This window comes from Budorcas taxicolor, chromosome 3 (genome assembly GCF_023091745.1).
Source record: "Budorcas taxicolor isolate Tak-1 chromosome 3, Takin1.1, whole genome shotgun sequence".
Taxonomy (NCBI): Eukaryota; Metazoa; Chordata; class Mammalia; order Artiodactyla; family Bovidae; genus Budorcas; species Budorcas taxicolor.
This window is the reverse complement of record NC_068912.1, coordinates 11,920,772-11,937,963: the sequence shown is the minus strand read 5'-3', so window position 1 is coordinate 11,937,963 and position 17,192 is coordinate 11,920,772. Positions and strand designations below refer to the sequence as shown.

Genomic DNA, 17,192 nt, shown 5'->3' with positions numbered 1-17,192 from the left:
TTTTTTTTTTTCCCCCTTCCACAGTCTTTCTTATCCCACTTCATCAAATGTACAATAAACCCACAGTTTGATTGGTAGAAGCCTAGTATCTTCAGAGACTGATACTGAAGTAGAAGTAGCGAACTGATAGTACTAGTAAAAGTAGAGTTGAGTACAGTAGATGTAGAAGATGCAGAATGAAAAGAGATAGACAACTTCCTTAACAAGATAAGTAAATGCTTGGGTCCTAGACTCAGTCTCTTGATCTCCATATGCCAACCCCCGGAAAAAGGCAAATGGTACAGGCTTCTCAGATATCATAGGGTAAGTCCCTTACTGACATCTAGGAATATTCAGTCATGCAGCAATAAACCAAGATTATTTATTCAAGGAATTTGTTTTTCCGAGTGCCTTTCTGAAAGCATTCTTCATGTCCTTATTCCTAAGGCTGAAAATGAGAGGGCTGAAGAAAGGAGTAATGACAGTGTAGGGGATTGCTATGAGTGTGTCATCTCCCCCTGATACTTCTGGCTTCAGATAAACAATAGATGCAAAACCAAAGTGGATGATGACCACTGTGACATGGGAGGCACAGGTAGAAAAGGCCTTCTGCTTGCCCTCAGCTGAAGGGATCTTAAGAACAGTAGAGAGAATGAACATATAAATGAGTATGATAAGCAGGAAGGTGCCTATCAAGCCTGACACTGAGATTGCTGTTATAATGAATTCTGTGAGTTTGCTGTCTAGACAGGACAGCCTCACAACAGCCCTCATGTGACAGAAGAAGTGTTTGACAAGGTTGGGACTGCAGAAAGAGCCTCTGAATATCAATGCAATCTCTGTCACAGAGATAAAGCCAGCAGCCTAAGCAGAGACCACAAGTTTTCCACATGCCATGTTGATCATAAGCAAAAGATATCTGAGAGAGTTGCAGATGGCCAGGAAGCGATCATATCCCATCAAAGTGAGAATGAAACAATTAGTGCCATCACGTCCCGAGAAGGAACTCATTTGCAAGCCACAACCTATGACTGAAATGCTTCTGTACTTGACGAGGAGATCTGTCAACATCTTGGGGATAATAGTCAATGTATAGCAGGTCTCAGAGAAAGAGAGTGCACTAAAGAAGAGGTACATGGGTGTGTGGAGAAGTCTGTCCAGCCAAGTAAGACTCATGATGGCCAGATTACCTGTGAGGGTGAGAAGGTAGAGGCAAAAGAAAACCACAGAGAGGAATGTCTGTGCATGTGGGTAAAGAGAAAAGCCAACAAGAATGAACTCTTCCAGGACTGTTTGGTTGATCTTCATTGTTTGGACATCTGAAATCTAAAAGAAACAACAAACAAATATTATATTTTTGATTATTAGTTGAGATTTTTTTCTGTGAATAAGACAAATAGTTAATGTTAAAATTATAAATTGGTTCTTTTTTTAATGGACATATAATTAATTCACAATGTTAGTTTCAAGTGTACAGCAAAGTGCTTCAGTTATATATATATATATATGTATATTTATATAAACACATCTTATTCAGATTCTTTTCCATCATAGGTTATTGTAAGGTGTTGAGTATAATTCCCTATGCTATAGAGTAGGTTGCTATTCTTTGCAATTTTACATATAATCGTGAAAGTGAAAGTCACTCAGTTGTGTCCGACTCTTTGCAATCCCATGAACTATATAGTCTATGGAATTCTTCAGGCCAATAGGTAGCCTTTCCCTTCTCCAGGGGATCTTCCCAAGCCAGGGATCGAATCCAGGTCTCCCGCATTGCAGGTACATTCTTTACCAGCTGAGCCAGAAAGGAAGCCCATGGGTGTATGTTAATCCCAGACTCAAATTATCTCTCTTCCCCACTCCTGCTATCCCTTTTGGTAATCATAAGCTTGTTTTCTAAGTTTGTGAATTTTATTTTTTTGTAAATAAGTTAATTTGTGTCACTTTCTAGAGTCCACATATAAGTCGTGTTATGTTTGTCATTTCTGTCTGACTTACTTCACTTAATATGATAATCTCTGTCCATCCATGATGATGCAAATGGTATTATTTCACATTTTTTATGGCTTAATAATTCCATTGCATATATGTACGTGCTGTGTTGTGCTAAGTCACCTTACTCATATCTGACTCTTTTACCTTTACTCTGTTGATGGAAATTTAAGCTGCTTCTATGTCTTGGCTAATGTAATTAGTGCATGAATCTTTTCAAATTAACTTTTCCTCTGGATATATGCTCAGGAGAGGGCTTGCACGATCATATAGTAACTCTAATTTTCGTTTCTTTAAAGAACCTCTATACTGTTCTCTGTAGTGGCTGCACTAATTTATTGGTTATTTATTGGTTTATTTAGTTTAGCAAAATAACTGTGTATGGACATGGTGTATTTTCATTAACTTTTTTCTTCTTCGTTGAGCAACCAATTTCAATTATTTATTATGACTTTTTCTGGCTTATTTTTAAAAGGATTTCCTTGTCTCATAACTTAAAAAAGACAGAAACTTCTATGATTCATGTCCAAATAAAGGAAATTCATGTGCATAAGGTGACTCAGAGTTGGATTAGATTCTGAACCCTGAAATCACTGCTCAGTAGTTAATAGAGTCAGAGTCTAACACAATAAATTACACATATAATATTGTATATAAATATATAATGAGTGAAGGTTGATATTTGTCTGCTTAGGAACTTGTGGACTACATTTGGCTGATGGCTTATGATTGTAAGAAAAGTTCAAAGCTATTAGCAATTCTTGGAGAAGAGAGTTAGGTCTTTAAATGTTAAAAGTAAAGAACATGCTCCCTTCCTTCTGCTCTGAAGAGAGGGAGGGAAGATAGAATATAAAAACTCTTACAATACTTTTGATTAATTAGATATATGTATAATTGTCAGGTAACAATTGATATTTTACCCATGTCTTCAATGCCAAGCTCAATATATGAACAAGGTAAATGTTAATGAGTTTATGTGTTCTTTGATAATTCTACATCTTATTTAATCTCATCCTCCTTAAACTTCCACAGCATGCTTTTCTTTATATTTAATACATCTCCTCATCTTTGTTTGTATTGACCTGTGATTTTCCCTTAACTACACATCAACATAATTAGTAACTCAATTGTATAGCACATATTTTGTGAATTCTTTCATATGTTCATTAAATTTATTCTTCACAGCACAAAATAAATAAAATAGGACAACTATGAAATGTATAAATCAGGTGTGATTATTTTATTCATCTTTAGAAAAAAGAAAATTGCATCTCTGATGCATCATATTTGTAACAGGAATCAAACTGTTTTGACTTTCTATTTTTCAATATTTTCTCCTTGAGGAAACAGACTATGAGTCATATATATCTGTATTTCTAGGATAATAGAGAGCATTTTAAGAAGAAAATAATTTACGGTAATTATTGAATAAGTAAGTTTTTTTAAGTGCTGAATATAAGAAATTTCTATTTCACTTTGTTATTCAGCAATATACAATGTGTGATCTTGGTCATTAAGATGAATAAACTTTTCATTATTCATTAAATTTGGTTCAGGCTAAGATTAAGCACTCTCACAGGAGATTTCTCATTATAGTTTTGATTTGCTTTTCTCTAATAATTAGTTATGTAGAGCATCTTTTCATGTGATTTTTGGCCATCTGTGTCCCCTTTGGAGAAATGTCTATTTAAGACTTCCACCCATTTTTTGACTGGATTTCTTGCTTTTTGATATAGAGCTGTATGAAATATCTGTGTATTTTGGAGGTTAATCCCTTGTCAGTTGCTTTGTTTGCAAACAGTTTCTCCCATTTTGTGGGTTGTATTTTCATTTTGTCTATGGGCTCTGGGGCTGCCTTTGTTTGAGTTTAACTAGGTCCCATTTGCTTATTTTATTTTATTTTCATTAATCTAGAAGGTAGATCCAAAAAGATAGCATCTCACACTGATCCAAAAAGATCACCTCACATCATCAAAAAGTCTACAAGTAATAAATGCTGGAGAACTTGTGGAGAAAAGGGAACTCTTCTACACTGCTGGTGGGAATGTAAATTGTTACAACCACTGTGGAAAATAGTATAAACGTTCTTTTTAAAAAAAAAAAAAAAGCTAAAAATAGAACTTCCATATGATCTAGCAGTCTCAGTCTTTGGCATATATCCAGAGAAAACCCTAATCTGAAAAGATACATGCACCACAAAGTTCATTAAAGCAATATTCACAATAGCCAAGACATTGAACCAAATTAAATGTCTTTCATCAGAGAAATGGGTAAAGAAGATGTAGAATGTGTGTGTGTGTATATACATATGTTTATGTATATATATGTGGAATATTACTCAATATTATTGAATATTATTCATTCTCAAAAAAGATTGAAATAATGCCATTTGTAACAAATGGATGGACCTAGAGATTATCAAAATGAGTGAAGTCATACAAAAAAAATACAAATATCATATTATCACTTATATATGGAATCTTAAAGAAATGATTCAAATGAACTTATTTACAAAATTAAACAGACTCACAGACTTTGAAAACAAGCTTATGGTTAGCAAACAGGAAGCATGAAGGAGGAGGGATAAATTAGAAATTTTAGACTAACATATACTAACTATATAAAATAGATAATCAACAAGAGCCTACTGTATTGCACAGGAAATTCTGCTCGGTATTCTATAATAACATTATATTCTATAATAACTATATGGGAAAAGAATCTGAAAAGGAATGGATTATATATAACAAATCACTTAGCTATACACCTGAAACTAACACAACATTGTAAATCAACTATATTCCATATAAAATAAAAATTATGTTTTTTGCTTTTATTTTAAAGATTTTCATGAGAGAATCTCTCTGGTCACTAAGAGTGAGAAAAGGCAGTAGCACAATGGTCTAAATTACGAATGTTTCCATGAATAATTCACAACCTATGGACTCTACCTTGTAGGTCCCTTGGACTCTTTGTCCTTTTAGATCTGACAAGAATTTTATTATTTCATAGTCACACAGGAGTCACACGACCTAATCATTTCTGTGAAGTTTTTTCCCATTCCTGTTTCCTTCTCTCATTTTATCCTTACCTTCTTATCTGTGAGTAACTCTCTTCTGAAGAGAAGACTAGAGTATTTCTCTGACTTCTTTCCTAAGCATATATTAAGTTGAAGAATATTGAATTCATCCTTGGGCTACATCAATATAGCTTTTTAGGTAAGCCTCCTAGTATTCAAACACAGCATGAGTTTCCTTGGTATACAAATCTTCACTTGCAAATAATTTTCCCTATAAATAACTTGCTGAAGCATTCTGGAGTGTTTCAAAAGAACCTTATCTCTCTGTCAGAAAATGCCACTTTCCTCTGTTTCTCCCTAGGCCATTGTGAAAACTTCCATCAGTAGAGCAATCTACATACAAAGGTTCTTAAATTCTCATGACTATTCACAGTAAATATGTAATAATGCAATTATTCAGATTATTTAGTTAATCACTAAAGGATTAACTAAGTACCACCAAATGGGAAAATACATACACACACATATAATATATATATATTATATATATATATATATATATAATTTATGTATATATTTACATTTATTACATGTAATCATAAAAAGAATTTTGTTGTTCTTGTTCAGTCACTCAGTCATGTCCTATTCTTTGCAACCCCATGGACTGCAGCACATCAAGCTTCCCAGTCCTTCACTATCTCCCAGAGTTTGCTCAAACTCATGTCCATTAAGATGGTGATGCTATCTAACTATCTCATCCTCTGCTGCCTTCTTCTGCTTTTACCTTAAATCTTTCCCATCATCAGTCTTTTTTTTTTTTAATATTTTATATCATAGACATTGTCTCTGTTCTCTTTTATTTTTTTAAATTTTTTTCAGATTTTATTTTATTTATTTATTTTTTACATTACAATATTGTATTGGTTTTACCATAGATCAACATGAATCCAGTATGCACTTATTATATGGCATACACCTCACCCTACCCTCAGCTATCTCTGAAGTTGTCATTACATCCATTATTTTCTAATTTAATTTGGGATGTGGATCCACTGACAAGAGAAATATGTGCTCTTTCTGAGGTTAAGAGAAATAATTTAAAGAAAATGTAGTGAATTAATTACAATGAAAAGAGAGTCAAACCATCTAGAATAGTTTCCTACCTTGTTTATTTTATCAAACTTCCAAAGCCAATTCAGAGATACAGTTACATTCTTCTAAGATAGTCTTCACATTGATATAAACATACTTTGTTCATCACTCAAAAAGAAGCAAAGATCAACTTATTTTGAAAATCACTGGTCAAACACTGGATTCTTGACTTTATCACTGATAGTTTAATGGCCTCAGGAAAGTCCCTGTGCCTTCCGGGTCTGAGTCTCCCCACCTAGGAGGTAAAAAAAGAGGTCCTGGATTTGTGCACTTCAGCTCTCTATGATTCTGGAGTTTTTTGACAAGAGTTGTGAGGCTAGGCCATGTGTGCTATGATCAGTTTCTCACACTCACTAAATTGCAATAGTTTAGAGTCTTTCTTTCTATCTCTTTAGAAATATTGTCTGATAATTATGACGGTTTGAGGTTCCTCAGCTCTAGAGGTTCAATTTTGGTTAGGAGACCATGAGGGATTTTCTCTTCTTTCATCAGAGAGAGAGAGAGAACTTTCTCAACTTTGTAATTTGCTCTCATTAGTTACAAGGCTTTGTATAACATGTGACTTGAGCACTTCTAGGAATCTTTGGAAATTTAAAGCTCGCAGAGTTCATATTTTGCCCATAACCAAAGCTTCCTGCAACTTTATAAGTTTTATTTTGGCAGGAGGGGAGTAAACTGCATCCTTAATGCTCATTCAATTCACTTTTTCACTCACCATAATATTTTCCTTCTTTTTCGTTATGTAAACTTATAATTTTGTATTTGGGCATGTCCAGTTTGCAATGTTGTGACAGTTTTGGGTGGACAGCAAGGGGATTCAGTCATACATTCTCCCCAAAACTCCCCTCCCATTCAGGCTGTCACATAATATTGATCAGAGTTCCATGTGCTATACAAGAGGTCCTTCTTGGCTATCCATTTTAAATATAACAGAGTGTACATGTCTATCCCAAATTAGTTCAGTCCAGTTGCTCAGTCGTGTCCAACTTTTTGTGACCCCATGGACTTCAGCACGCCAGGCTTCCCTATACTTCATCAACTCTCAGTCCTTGCTCAAACTCATGTCCATCAAATCGTAGTACCATTCAACCATCTCATCCTCTGTCATCCCATTCTCCTACTGCCCTTAATCCCTCCCAGCATCAGCGTCTTTTCTAATGAGTCAGTTCTTCACATCAGGTGGTCAAAGTATTGGAGCGTCAGCTTCAACATCAGGGGAGGCAGCCGAGAGGAGCAACCCCACATCCAAGGAGCAGAGGCTGCACGGGAGCAGGAAAGCTAGGAGGAGCTACTCCAAGTTCCAGGTCAGAAGAGGTGGCCATGAGGAGATACCCCTTGTCCAGGTAAGAGAAACCCAAGTAAGATGGTAGGTGTTGGGAGAGGGCATAGAAGGACAGACACACTGAAACCATAATCACAGAAAACTAGACAATCTGATCACACAGACCACAGCCTTGTCTAATCCAATGAAACTAAGGCATGCCATTTGGGGCCATCCAAGATGGGAGGGTTATGGTAGAGGGGTCTTACAGAATGTGGTCCACTGGAGAAGGGAATGGCAGACCACTTCAGTATTCTTGCCTTGAGAACCCCATGAACAGTATGAAAAGGCAAAATGATAGGATACTGAAAGGGGAACTCCCTGGGTCGGTAGATGTCCAATATGCTACTGGAGATCAGTAGAGAAATAACTTCATTAAGAACGAAGAGATGGAGCCAAAACAAAAACAATACCCAGTTGTGGATGTGACTGGTGATAGAAGCAAGGTCTGATGCTGTAAAGAGCAATATTGCATAGGAACCTGGAATGTCAGGGCTATGAATCAAGGCAAATTGGAAGTGGCCAAACAGGAGATGGCAAGAGTGAACATCAGCATTCTAGAAATCAATGAATTAAAATGGACTGGAATGGGTGAATTTAACTCAGATGACCATTATATCTACTTCTGTGGGCAGAAATCCCTTAGAAGAAATGGAGTAGCCATCATGGTCAACAAAAGAGCCCAAAATGCATTACTTGGATGCAATCTCAAAAATGACAGAATGATCTCTGTTCATTTCCAAGGCAAATCATTCAATATCACAGTAATCCAAGTATATGCCTCAACCAGTAACACTGAAGAAGCTGAAGTTGAATGGTCCTATGAAGACCTACAAAACCTTTTAGAACTAACACCCAAAAAAGATGTCCTTTTCATTATATGGGACTGGAATGAAAAAGTAGGAAGTAGAGAAACACCTGGAGTAACAGGCAAATTTGTCCTTGGAGTATGGAATGAAGCAAGGCAAAGGCTAATAGAGTTTTCCCAAGAGAACGCACTGGTCATAGCAAACACACTATTTCAACAACACAAGAGAAGTCTATACACATGGACATCAGCAGATGGTCAACACCGAAATCAGATTGATTATATTCTTTGCAGCCAAAGATGGAGAAGTTCTATACAGTCAGCAAAAACAAGACCGGGAGCTGACTGTGGCTCAGATCATGAACTCCTTATTGCCAAATTCAGAATTGAATGAAGAAAGTGAGGAAAACCACTAGACCATTCAGATATGACCTAAATCAAATCCCTTATAATTATACAGTGAAAGTGAGAAATAGATTTAAGGGATTAGATCTGATAGACAGAGTGCCTAATGAACTATGGACAGAGGTTTGTGACATTGTACAGGAGACAGGGATCAATACAATCCCCATGGAAGAGAAATGCAAAAAAGCAAAATGGCTGTCTGAGGAAGCCCTACAAAAAGCTGTGAAAAGAAGAGAAACAAAAAGCAAAGGAGAAAAGGAAAGATACAAGCATCTGAATGCAGAGTTCCAAAGAATAGCAAAGAGAGATAAGAAAGCCTTCCTCAGTGATCAAGGCAAAGAAATAGAGGAAAACAACAGAATGGGAAAGACTAGAGATCTCTTCAAGAAAATTAGAGATACCACAGGGACATTTCATGCAAAGATGGGCTCAATAAAGGACAGAAATAGTATGGACCTAACAGAAGCAGAAGATATTAAGAAGAGGTGGCAAGAATACACAGAAGAACTGTGCAAAAAAGACCTTCACGAGCCAGATATTCATTATGGTGTGATCACTCATCTACAGCCAGACATCCTGGAATGTGAAGTGAAGTGGGCCTTAGAAAGCATCGCTATGAACAAAGCTAGTGATGGAATTCCAGTGGAGCTATTTCAAAATATGAAAGATGATGCTGTGAAAGCACTGCACTCAATATGTCAGCAAATTTGGAAAACTCAGCAGTGGCCACAAGACTGAAAAAGTTCAGTTTTCCTTCCAATCCCAAAGAAGGGCAATGCCAAAGAATGCTCAAACTACCAGATAATTGCACTCATCTCACACACTAGTAAAGTAAAGTAATGCTAGTAAAGTAATGCTCTAAATTCTTCAAGCCAGACTTCAGCAGTAGGTGAACCGTGAACTCCCAGATGATCAAGCCGGTTTTAGAAAAGGCAGAGGAACCAGAGATCAAATTGCCAACATCTGCTGGATCATGGAAAAAGCAAAAGAGTTCCAGAAAAACATCTATTTCTGTTTTATTGACTATGCCAAAGCCTTTGACTGTGTGGATCACAATAAACTGTGGAAAATTCTGAAAGAGATGGGCATACCAGACCACCTGACCTGCCTCTTGAGAAACCTATATGCAGGTCAGTAAGCAAAGTTAGAACTGGACATGGAAAGACAGACTGGTTCCAAATAGGAAGAGGAGTATGTCAAGGCTGTGTATTGTCACCCTGTTTATTTAACTTCTATGCAGAGTACATCATGAGAAATGCTGGGCTGGAAGAAGCACAAGCTGGAATCAAGATTGCCGGGAGAAATATCAATCACCTCAGATATGCAGATGACACCACCCTTATGGCAGAGAGTGAAGAGCAACTCAAAAGCGTCTTGATGAAAGTGAAAGAGGAGAGTGAAAAAGTTGGCTTGAAGCTTAACATTCAGAAAATGAGGATCATGGCATCTGGTCCCATCACTTCATGGGCAATAGATGGGGAAACACTGGAAACAATGTCAGACTTTACTTTTTTGGGATCAAAAATCACTGCAAATGGTGATTGCAGTCATGAAATTAAAAGACACTTACTCCTTGGAAGGAAAGTTATGACCAACCTAGATAGCATATTAAAAAGCAGAGATAATACTTTGCCAACAAAGGTCCGTCTAGTCAAGGCTATGGTTTTTCCAGTGGTCATGTATGGAAGTGAGAGTTGGACTGTGAATAAAGCTGGGCACTGAAGAATTGATGCTTTGAATTGTGGTGTTGAAGACTCTTGTGAGTCCCTTGGACGGTAATGAGATCCAACCAGTTCATCCTAAAGGAGATCAGTCCTGGGTGTTCATTGGTAGGAGTGATGCTAAAGCTGAAACTCCAATACTTTGGCTACCTCATGCGAAGAGTTGACTCATTGGAAAAGATTCTGATGCTGGGAGGGATTGGGGGCAGGAGGAGAAGAGGACGACAGAGAATGAGATGGCTGGATGGCATCACTGACTCGACGGATGAGTTTGAGTGAATTCCGGGTGTTGGTGATGGACAGGGAGGCCTGGCGTGCTGTAATTCATGGGGTCGCAAAGAGTCGGGCACGACTGAGTGACTGAACTAACTAACTTTCTTTAGGATTAACTGATTTGATCTCCTTGTTCTCCAAGGGACTCTCAAGAGTTTTCTCCAACACCGTAGTTTAAAAACATCTTCAGGGCTCAGCTTTTTTTAGGGTCCAACTCTCACATCCACACATGACTACTGGAGAAACCATAGCTTTGACTCGACGGAACTTTGTTGGCAAAGTAGTGTCTCTGCTTTCTTATACTGTCTGTGTCGCTCATAGCTTTTCTTCCAGGAAGCAAGTGTCTTTTAATGTCATGGCTACACTCATGATCTGCAGTGATTTGGGGCCCAAGAAAAATAAAGTCTGTCACTGTCTCCATTGTTTTCCCATCTATTTGCCATGAAGTGATGGGATCAGATTCCATGATCTTTGCTTTTTGAAAGCTGAGTTTTAAGCCAGCTTTTTCACTTTCCCGTTACACTTTCATCAAAAGGCTCCTTAGTTCTTCTTCGCTTTCTTCCATAAGGGTGGTGTCATCTGCATATCTGAGGTTATTGTTATCTGTCCCAGCAATCTTGATCCCAGCCTGTGCTTCATCCAGCTTGGCATCTCACATGATGTACTATGTATATAAAATTAGCAGGGTGACAATATACATCCTTAATGTACTCCTGTCCCAATTTGGAACCTGTCCATTGTTCCATGTCCAGTTCTAACTGTTGCTTCTTGACTTGCTTACAGATTTCTCAGGAGGTGGGTAAGGTGGTCTTGTAGTCCCATCTCTTGAAGAATTTTCCAGTTTGTTGTGATCCAAACAGTCAAAGGCTTTGGCATAGTCCATAAAACATAAGTAGATGTTTTTCTAATGTTTTTCTTCTATTCATTGACTTCTTCCTGGAGTATTGACTAAGAGCTTACAGTTTTTAAAAACTGTACTATAGGAAAACTTAGAAAATTAGAGGGAATAGTATCCTCTTACAAGGATTTATACCTTGGTGTGAGAAATGTTATATACCCAAATTGAATCTGCTCACCCATTCCCAGTAAAGCCAGTGGACTGACTTTTAGTGTGATGAAGGAAAGTGCAGCATTTATTGCAAGGCCAAGCAAGGAGTGTTGGTGGCTGTGCTTAAAAACCTGAACTCCCCAATGTATTTCAGATAAGAATTTTTAAAGCCAAATTGAGGGAGAGGGTTGCAGAGTATGTGATCAGCTCATGAACAATTCTCTGATTTTTTGATGGTGAGATGACAGGGTGATATCATGAAAGTTAACATAATTAATCCTCAGGCTCCATTCAGTTTGGGAGTTACATGCTTATGGTCATCATGCAATTAACTTCTTCCACATTGTGGGAGTTTTAATATCTGTAAAACAACTCAGGAATGCATGTCAGACACTGTTATCTATGTCCTTCAGGGAGCGAGTAAATAATCTCTGACTCTGCCATGTGGCTAGTATATTGTTTAAATTATTATGAGTTCTCCTGACATAATTGTTGTTTTTGGTATTACATGTTCATATTATTCCAATTATTAACAATTGAGCCACCTTTTGTGACTCGGGGAAGCTTTTCTACAAATAAGAAGCAGTCAGAGGACATGCTGGGAGGGAAGGCCCTGTATGGTCCTGCTTGATTACAATCTTCCAGTTTCTTTGATATTCCCCAGTCTTCAGGAAAACAAGCACAGGGCAAGTAAAGAATAAAAGTATGGATAGAGATGTTAATATAAATTGGCAGAGGAACTTGATTTTAGGGGGATTCATTTTTAGAATGAAAGTAGAGCCAACATGAGTGAATTATGCTGCAGTATGCTGAGGACTCAAACAGTGGTCAGACAAAATAAGAGAACATTGACCAGAGTGATTGGAGAAGGTGCCATGGAGAAGTGTTGAGAACACTTGTAAAATAAGAAATGTTGGTATTCTAATTCATGATGGAATAAAGTATATTTTTGTAGTCCAACACTTCCACTGATGTTATGACTACATAAAGCTGGTCAAATAATCATATTTCCAAAGTTATATGGATATGTATATATATTGATATAGTGACACAGAGATTTTTAAAACCTTTAAAGAATATATATGGAGGATCAAGGATCATTTGAAAATATACTAAGTTTTATGAGTTTTTAGAAAACACAAATTAAAAGCACATTGAAATTCTACTACAGAACTATTAGAATATCTTTAAAAAAATGATTGGTCATACTAGTATTAGTGACAATTTGGAAAATCTGTAGCTTGCCTTCTGTTGTCAATATAAAAATGACAAAATATACAGGAATTTTGGTGAACATATTGACAAATTTTTAAAAAGTTCAGTTTACTCACATCTTAGAGTAAATGTTATATATTTATTTTCCCCCCTAAATACAACCAAATAACTTGGGAATAATTCAACAGATAACTATAAATGATTCTGAAAAGCAAAAAGGAGAGTATGAATTGGCTAGGGACTTCAGGACTTGAAGGTACCACGATGAGTCCCCAAATATTTTATTAATATTTTATCCCTCACTAGTTCTATGTACAGAAACTAGGAAAAGAGTAAAATTGATTCCCAACTTCATTATAGCTTTAATGCAATGCTTTTCAAAATTCCCAGAAAAGTTTTTTTTGAGAGAAAGACAAATTATTCTATAATTCACATTGAAAGTCATAAGTCCTTGAACATCTACAATACTCTTGAAAAAGAAGAATAAAAGGAAAGTAGTCACCGCATCCAATACTAACACCTACTGTATAGCTACTTATTCAAGACACAATGCTATTGTCAGAATTAATTAAAGACTCTGACCCCATATTTTGGATATTTTGGCTTTCTGGTGGTTCATAGCCTTTACATTCCTTCCTCTTCTCCTTCTGCCACACATCTGGGAAAAAGGATAAAAAAGTCCAGTGATCCAACCATGAAATCTTCTGCATGGATAATACTCACTTTGTATTCCCTCAAGTTGTCATAAAAATGCCAAAGTAGTCTCCTTTCCCCACTGTCTGAGGTCATTTAAAATATCTCTTTGGGAAATGCCCTTTATATTGAGAGTCACCCATTCTTTGTAAGAGTAGGTAAATAATCTCTCCATGTGATTTTTTTTTATATTGCATATATTGATATTTTATATACTTCTGTAGCTTATTTAAAAATATTTAATGGAATTTAAATGCAGAAGTAATTTGTTTCCTTGCATTTTTACATTTAAAACTTGTCCTTTATTTACTCTATGAACTTTGTTGGTATATGTATACGTATAAACTATAAACATATTTTTATTTTACATATGTACTTATAATTTTTTTTAATTGTTTTACTTTACAATACTGTATTAGTTTTGCCGCACATCAACATGGATCTGCCACGGGTGTACATAAGTTCCCACTCCTGAACCCCCCTCCCACCTCCCTCCCCATACCATCCCTCTGGGTTATCCCAGTGCACCAGCCCCTGTATCCTGCATCGAACCTAGACTGGCGATTCATTTCTTATATGGTATTATATAGGTTTCAATGCCATTCTCCCAAATCACCCTGCCTTCTCCCTCTCCCACAGAGTCAAAAAGTCTGTTCTGTACATGTGCATCTCTTTTGCTGTCTTGCATATAGGGTTATCATTACCATCTTTCTAAATTCCATATAATTTCATGCATTGAACCTGGACTTTTGATCTATTTCATATATGATAATATACATGTTTCAATACTATTCTCTCAAATCATCCCACCCTAGCTTTCTCCCACAGAGTTCAAAAGACTGTTCTTTACATCTGTGTCTCTTTTGCTGTCTGTCATATAGGGTCATTGTTACCACCTTTCTAAATTCCATATATATACATTAATATGCTATATTGGTGTTTTTCTTTCTGACTTACTTCGCTATGTATAATGGGCTCCAGTTTCATCCACCTCATTAGAACTGATTAAAATGCATTCCTTTAAACAGCTGAGTAATATTTCATTGTGTATATGTATCACAGCTTTCTTATCCATTCGTCTGCTGATGGACATATAGGTTGCTTCCATGCCCTGGCTATTGCAAACAGTGCTGTGATGAACACTGGAGTACACGGGTCTCTTTTAATTCTGGTTTCCTCAGTGTGTATGCCCAGCAGTGGGATTGCTGGGTAATATGGCAGTTCTATTTCCAGTTTTTTAAGGAATTTTCACATTATTCTCCATAGTGGCTGTACTAGTTTACATTCCCACCAACAGTGTAAGAAGTTTCCTTTTTCTCTGCACCTTCTCCAGCATTTATTGTTTCTAGACTTTTTGACAGCAGCCATTCTGACTGCCATGAGATGGTACCTCTTTGTGGTTTTGATTTGCATTTCTCTGATAATGAATGATGTTGAGCATCTTTTCATTTGTTGCCATCTGTATGTCTTCTTTGGAGAAATGTCTGTTTAATTCTTTGGCCCATTTTTTGATTGTGTCATTTATTTTTCTGGAATTGAGTTGCAGGAGTTGCTTGTATATTTTTGAGATTAACTCTTTGTCCATTGCTTCCTTTGCTATGATTTTCTCCCATTCTGAAGGCTGTCTTTTCACCTTGCTTATAGTTTCCTTCATTGTGCAAAAGCTTTTAAGTTAAAGTAGGTCCCATTTGCTTATTTTTTGCTTTTATTTCCATTACTCTGGGAGGTGGGTCATAGAGAATCCTGCTATGATTTATGTCAGAGAGTGTTTTGCCTATGTTTTACTCTAGGAGTTATATAGTTTATTGTCTTACATTTAGATCTTTAATTCATTTTGAGTTTATTTTTGTGTATGGTGTTAGAAAGTGTTCTAGTTTCATTCTTTTACAAGTGGTTGACCAGTTTTCCCAGCACCACTTGTTAAAGAGATTGCCTTTTGTCTTTTCTCCATTGTATATCCTTGCCTCTTTTGTCAAAGATAAAGTCTCCATAGGTGTGTGGATTTATCTCTGGGCTTTCTATTATGTTCCATTGATCTATGTTTCTGCCTTTGTGCCAGGACCATACTGTCTTGATGACTGTAGTTTTGTAGTAGAGCCTGAAGTCAGGCAGGTTGATTCCTCCAGTTCCATTCTTTTCTCAAGATTGCTTTGGCTATTTGAGTTTTTTTGTAATTCCATACAAATTGTGAAATTATTTGTTCTAAATCTCTGAAAAATACCATTGGTAGTTTGGTAGGGATTGCATTGAATCTATAGATTGCTTTGGGTAGTATACTCATTTTCACTATATTGATTCTTCCTATCCATGAACATGGTATATTTCTCCATTTATTTGTGTCATCTTTGATTTTTTTATTAGTGTTTTATAGTTTTCTATATATAGGTCTTTTGTTTCTTTAGGTAGATTTATTCCTAAGTATTTTATTATTTTCAATTTCAAATGATCACCACAATAAGTCTAGTTACTATTTGCCATCAGACAAAATATGAGCCTAAGACCTATACTTTACCATTGAATAGGGTGACTTGAATCACCCCAACTGGTGATTTATATTAGAATGACTGAGTGTTTTTCATATGCTGGCTTAATCCTCAAAACAACTTAATGAGGTTAAGCATCTTTTTCTGTATAAATGACAAAGAGAGATGAATGATTTTTTCCCCCCAAAGATTACATATATATGAAATTATAGAGCTATGTAAACTCAACTAATCTGGCCAAGGAGAAATGACAAAAACTTGGTAATTCTTCTAATATTTCTAATACCTCCTCCTCCAAGGAAATAAGAACATGCAAGGAAAAAAACAGGTATAATCCTTTATGTAAAAATAGACATTTGTTCATTTTGTTTTGTTTTTAGCTCATCTGTAAATGGCAGCCAAGTTCAATCAATAATTATTTAAAATTTCATTTAAATTTGGCCTCTACAGATAATGACTTAATGTGCTAGGTTAGGTTTGAGGCTTGATCTGAGAGCAAAGGCGTGGTACTCTCTGAACATATCAAGTATGGCCCCTGACTCTCCTACCATCAACCTCTGCTCTCTGAATCCCCAAATTATGAGAGATCAGGTAAACAACGGGAATTGATGAAGGATCTGAAGGTATCTAACCTATGTAATGAAAATGTTTTCATAGAGTGTCACCAGTTTTTTGATCTCCAGTCCTCTGCATTCACTCACATACCTTGTCTTTGGATGCTTAGTAATAACCTTTTGCTTTAGGGTAAGTGTGGCCATCACCAGCCATTCTTCTGTAAATCTTATGTTTCATATTGGTCTCTGAGTAATAAATATGTGGCCTTGCAGAAAACTATATAAGCCTTTGCCCTGCTTCATTCTGTACTCCAAGGCCAAATTTGCCTATTACTCCAGGTATTTCTTGACTTCCTACTTTTACATTCCAGTCCCCTTTATATATTTTGTCTCCAAAATCACTGCAGATGGTGACTGCTGCCATGAAATTAAAAGATGCTTGCTCCCTGGAAGAAAAGTTATGACCAACATAGACAGTATACTAAAAAGCAGAGACATTACTTTGCCAGCAAAAGTCTGTCTAGTCAAA

The 17,192-nt window shown here is 36.5% G+C and overlaps 1 pseudogene; it reads right to left on the bottom strand.

Moving 5' to 3' along the window:
• Positions 1–357: 357 nt before the first annotated feature.
• LOC128045687 (olfactory receptor 10X1-like) lies at positions 358–1,338 on the bottom strand (annotated as a pseudogene).
• Between the last annotated feature and the right edge of the window lie 15,854 nt (positions 1,339–17,192).